General features: G+C 35.5%; 1 pseudogene; it reads left to right on the top strand.

Moving 5' to 3' along the window:
* The first annotated feature begins 341 nt into the window (after positions 1-341).
* Positions 342-1,454, top strand: LOC101425622 (rab GTPase-activating protein 1-like; annotated as a pseudogene).
* Positions 1,455-6,120: the final 4,666 nt, after the last annotated feature.

The following is a 6,120-nucleotide window of genomic DNA, read 5'->3' as shown; positions in this document are numbered from 1 at the left end:
AGTGGAACTGCACTGGATCCAGATCATAGATTTGATCAAATTTCAGGAACATTCCTAAAGACCCAGAGCAGGTAGAACAGAAAATCAAAGAACAGCAGTAACATACAAAATCCTGTCCCTAAAACTCTAGGAAAAAAAGAGAGAAATTGAGCATCTGAGTAATTTCACCATCTTACTCAGATGCTTAGATATCAGAAAAAAATTGCAAACCATAAGAAAATGAAAGAAATGGACCCCAAAAAGGAAGGTCTCAAAGCCCCAGATGAGGTACAAGATTAGGGACCACTAATTAACGAGATGCAAACAATTTCCCCAAATCAAATTAATGGGTAAAAACCAATATGGTTAAAGAGATAAAGGACATCAAGAAGACACTGAGTGAGAATAAAGAGTTTGAAAACCAGAAGAGAAAATTAAGAGAGCTGATAGCAATGAAAGACTTCAAAGGTGAGATCAAAAATGCTTCAGGGGCTCATTACAATTTTTCCTTGGATAGTGTGGTCTGTAACTGGGACAGCAATAGCTGCTGCAGAAAAGCCAGCTGGCAAGATGACAAAAGTATCTCTCTTATGGTAACCTATGACACACATGATTTCAGTCAGTTGCATGATGTCGACTTCCTCACTAGCCTGGTGGCCATCAGCAAACCCAGATCGCTGGTACCAACAAAGAAGCTGAAGAATCATGAGAAAGAATATCAGGCAATGTGACAGTCAGTTGCAGCAGGAAGACCCAATGGGTAGACACAAGAAAGTGAAGGTTACAGGAGGCCAGCATGAGGTTGGAATAAGAGAATGATGAGCTCACCCACAGACTAGTAACTAGGAAAATTGCTTTGCAGAATTACTTAATTGAGGCAAAAGGCAAGGCAGATGTGTTGAATAAGGAGCTCATTCTTGAGCAAACTTAGGCTAGTGGAGACTGAGGTTAAAACTGAGGAAGAGAAGAGGAAGCAAGAGGAAAAAATTGTCCAGCTAAAAGAAGTATTTGGGAAACAGCTAGAGAAGGTAAATATGAAATAAAGAAAACTACAGCTCTCATGGCAAAGTATAAACAGATTTGTCCCATTTAAGTACTAGGATGGAGAAACAGCAAGCAGTCAGCAAGAAAGATCTGGAAGTGATAAAGGGTTAAATGATTGCAGGTAAATACTGCAGTGATATTTTCAGCAAGGAGGGTGCTTTGAAACTAGCAGTCATAAACAGAGAGGATGAGGGAGTTGATATGGATGTTGAGACGGCTTACTTAAGAAACAACAGATGGAAATTGAGCTGGAATTTGCACAAACCAAACTGCAGTTGATGAAAACCTAATGTATCATACAGGAATTTGAATATCAGAAAGGAGCCCTTTTGAATGAAATCCAAGATGTAAGAAATTCTTGGTTTAGTAAAACCCTGAAATCTATCAAAATGGCCACAGTTGATGTACAAATATTGGACCATTGCTACTAACCATGGCCAATCATTTATATCATGGTTCACATCTTGGACCACACACTCCTGTCAATTTTGATAAAATTTAAGATGGCCTGTATCCATCATTGTAAGATCATTTAGAACAATTCCTATGCGCCAATTGTAACAAATGTACTATACACAGGTAAAATGTTATCAATAGGGAAAAGGAAAAAGGGGGAGGGTGTTTGCTCTATCGGAATCCCCTATATTCTGTGTATGTCTTTTCTGTAACATAAATCTTCTTTGAAGATAAAAAGAGAAAACTAAGGCACTGGAACAATAAATGAAAAAAAAGGTGTCTATATACATACAAGACAACAGATCATACAGTGATGAAAGACATAATGCCAAAATTAATTTTTAACATTTTTATTATTTATTTATTTCAAATTCTTTTAAATTTTTGTATTTTATTAGTAATTTTTAAAATTATCATTATTATTTCATTTTCTTAGTAATTTCACTTGGTTATTTTGTTTGCCTCATTTTTGAAGATGTTTTGAATCACAGATGGATTATGATTATGGCAAGGAAGGATCATTGGGGTGGGGTGTCAGTGATGGGGAATGCACGGGAGGAGGCTCACTTGGTGCAAACTTATAAGGTTTATGAATGTGTTCAAATGTTCATGGAACATTGTTATGGTGTGCGGAGGTCCACACAATAACCTAAAGAATAAGGAATTCCCATAGTGGGGCGATCTGCCACATTCTCCAATGGGACAACAAGAATTCCCCAATATAGGGGCAGTGACTAGTAAAGGAGGATGGACCATTGATGGGCCCCTATACTGATGACTGTACTTATGAGACTTCTCTTTTAAAATTGAAACTTAGCCTAGTATTATAGGTTGCCTAAGATTTACCTCCTTAGAGCCTCCTTGTTGCTCAAATGTGGCGTGTTTCTAAGCAAAACTCAGTATATAAAGGCATTACCTTCCCAGAAGCATGGACAAAACTCCCAGGTATGAGCTACCCTGGCCCTGGGGGATTACTACCAAGGACCAACTAGCAATGCAACTAGAAAAAGTCCTTGAACCAAAACGAGGGAAGCTGAAAGACAAATGATATATAACTATATAACTTCTTATATAACTAAGAAACTTCAAAGTGTTTCATTCCAGAGTTCATTCCAGAGGTGAAGTTTATGCACATCTCAGCAGTATCTAATTGACTGCCACAATAAATAGCAAATAGCAGGGCTCCTGTGGATTCTGGTGACACCACAACACTATAGGCAGTGGTGACTGCTCAGCTGTTGATACCTTCCCAGGGTTCCCTACTTTGGAATATATGGTCCCCATTGAGACAGAGTTGAACTCAGTAGTTTTTTCCCTACACGTGGTTTTTCTTTCCTTTCCATTTGAGCCTTAATTGGTTCTAAAGTTGATAGGTTCTCATCTAAGGGATTTAGCTCTTTGGGCCTTCTATGTGCCAGCTGGACCCTGAATCTCAGCAGAGTGGCACTTCTTACTCTCCAGTTCATTGAGCTCACCCAGGACAACTAACAAGGAGAAGATGATGAGCAGCAACCAACCCAAGGAACAGAAAGAGTCTACAACTGTGAACACGGATGAACCATCCATCTTTCTCCTTGGACTCCAAGCCCTCTCTCAATTATAGGCAGAGTGGGTCTCACCATTCCAGAATTCTTAGCATTGGAGAGTGAACCATGGACTAGAGTGGACTTACTGATATTCTACCATAGTCTTATGGATATTCGAGCAATAAAAGAATTTTTAACATTGATGTGGATGCAGTGGTCACTGGAGGTTCTGAGTGGAAGGAGAGGGAAAAATAGTTGTAATATCGGGGCATTTCAGGACATGGGATGATGCTGAATGATGTTGCAATGACAGATACAACCTTTATCTTGTCAAAACTTAAATAAAATGTGTGGGGGAATTTAAAGTATAATGCAAAGTATAATCCACACTTAGTTGCAATGCTCCATTATGAGTGCTCATCAATTGTAACAAATGTACCACACTAATGAAGGATGTTGTTAATGTGGGAAAGTGAGGGAGGGATAGGAAATGGGGTATATGGGAATACCCTACATTTTTATGTAACAAATATGTAATCTCTTTATCTTAAAAAAATAAAAATAAATAAAAATAAAAATAAAAATTATAAAAACAGCCATAAGCTCCAGCTACTGCAGTTGCCAGTGGACCACTGCCACGAATGGAGGGCACATATTTCCAGCCTTACCCAAGTACAACAGCACAACAATAAAAACAACCAAAACCCGGAAGGATTATTCCTAATATGTCCCTTTGATGAAAGTTCAGGAGGCTGTAAAGCAAGCCAGAATCTTTTGGCAGCTCTCATCTTTCTTGTATGAGTGTTTTCAGAGATGTTGTTTAAACTGATACAATTTAAGTTGATAACCTGTTTTCCAGCTTTTTTGTGGAAGGCCATGTTCAGATCCTTTATAGTATTAAACATCATTTTATGTGCTTGCATGTTTAGTTGGGAAGTGAGAAATTCAGAACTAAATGTCCTTTATTTAGAAATAATTATTCACAATTATTTTTATTTCACAGAAAATGAAAATTTCTATTGTTCCAAGGTGGGAGTAGTAGTAGGAAGATCTATGTCACAGTAGGGAAAAAGTGGAACCCTAAGCCTCTTAACTATTTAGGATTTATTCAGATAAAGCACAGTGTAGGGCTTGTCATAACCATTGTCAGTTTTCATCCTGAAAGTGATTTCTTCCCAAGGTAAAGATAATCCTGTCTGTTCCTGTCTGAACAGTACCCAATAAGAATTGGCTTATTTTCATTTTCTATTGGGTACATCTGGAAATGAAGTGCCAAGAAACTTGTCATCGATGTCTATCAAGAATATACACTAGCTGAAAAGACCTGCTATTTTGATAAGTGCAGTATAAAATTGATCATTTTGGCCAAGCTATTTAACAGTTCCTTTTAACTTTTTTTTAAAAGAAATATGTTTATTGGAGAAAAATTAGAAAATATAGAAAAGCAAAAAGAATAAAATAGACTAGCTACGTTATCAGAATAAATGTTTTTAAAAACCATAGGACTGTACAACATAAATGCTAATGTAAACTATGCACTTTAGTAAATAGTATAATTATAATAGTATTGTTTCATCAATTTTAACAAAGTACCACAATAATGCAAATCGTTAATTAAAGGGAAAACTGTGTAGAGGTGGTATATGGGAATTCTGTATTTTTTTGAATGATTTTTTCTGAGACTACAACTTATCTCATTAAAAAATATATAGAATTAAAAAACAACAACAACAAAAAACTGTATCTACCACTGTAACAGGTCCTTTTAAGAACTCTCTGTGAGAATTGCAAGTTCCTAAGTTTGTCTAAGAATGAACACATTTTTTACTTTTGTCAAAACTAATGACAGATGTGCCTATTGCAAGTTGCAGACCTAGGGGACCTTTACCATGAAGCTTAGAAAGGCTCGTATGCAGTGCTGAGAATGGAATAAATTGTTCTAAATGAAACAAAGTGGGAATATAGAACCAGGGACAAAATGTTCCATTTAATGTTGACACACACTTGCTAAAGAAATACTAAATGCTATAACTTTGTTAAAAGGCATAGTATTGAAATGGGAAATAGATGTCAGGTTCTCATCATCTTAGTTTAATGTTAGGCAACTTTTCCTTATTTCTGTCACTCCTAAAAATATGTCCTAGACATCCCTAATTGAAGAAATGCAAATGCATTGTAACATGCTTGATTGAATATAAAATCTTCATAGAAATACTTATCTCATGAAAAAGAATAATCATTGTTTAAAACTTAATAGAAATGTTTATAAAATTATGTATGACATGCTTATAAATAACCCTGCAGGAAATCTTTTGGTAAGGGCAAAACTAATTTTCCAATTTTATAAGCTCTTTTGGACATCATTTTACACCAGCCAATCTACTGTCAGCTCTATAATAACATTTATTCTTATCTGATTCTTACCTAAGGCTTCTCTGTGCCATATGTTGCAATTAAAACAAAAATAACATTATCTTGGAAGTTAAAATGACCTAAAATTCATCTAACTCCAGGAACAGGCATTACATGTTGTTCTTGGTGGATTCTTTCCTCTAAAACAATTTTAAGATCTAAAAAAGAAAGTCCCTCCGATCTGTACGTGTTTAGACCATGTACAATTCATAAAACTGATATGGTTATTTATCTAACAGCTTTTGTCTCACTCTTCAAATAAAACTTTCTACAAGAAAGCTTTCCCATAATATTCACTTTTTTTTTTTGCCAAAAGGAAATATAATCTCACATTCCAAAATTGTATAAAATAACTCAGAAAAAAATGTGGAACCAATGCAATTACCACTAGCTCACTTTAAAGTATCATTTTACTTTTGATAGAAGAAAAATAGTTAGCAGGTGAATATCCCCTGAAATATAGAGTTTGGTGGTGATATTATCATCGGGGTGTTTTATTTTTACTTTAGTTTTATTGACAGGATGGTTGTAGAATAAGTAATCTTTTTGTTGTAATATAATGGTTATAAAATTATATTTTGCCAATTATTTCTATCAATCATTTATAATAATCTGTTAATTTTATGGCTATTTTATGCACTGTGCAAGTTATCTTTTCATATGCTCAGGTAAATTGGATATGGTCTTTTGTGGTGTGACTCTC

The sequence above is a fragment of the Dasypus novemcinctus genome, chromosome 20 (assembly GCF_030445035.2).
Source record: "Dasypus novemcinctus isolate mDasNov1 chromosome 20, mDasNov1.1.hap2, whole genome shotgun sequence".
Classification (NCBI taxonomy): domain Eukaryota; kingdom Metazoa; phylum Chordata; class Mammalia; order Cingulata; family Dasypodidae; genus Dasypus; species Dasypus novemcinctus.
This window is presented reverse-complemented; position numbering and strand designations above follow the sequence as displayed.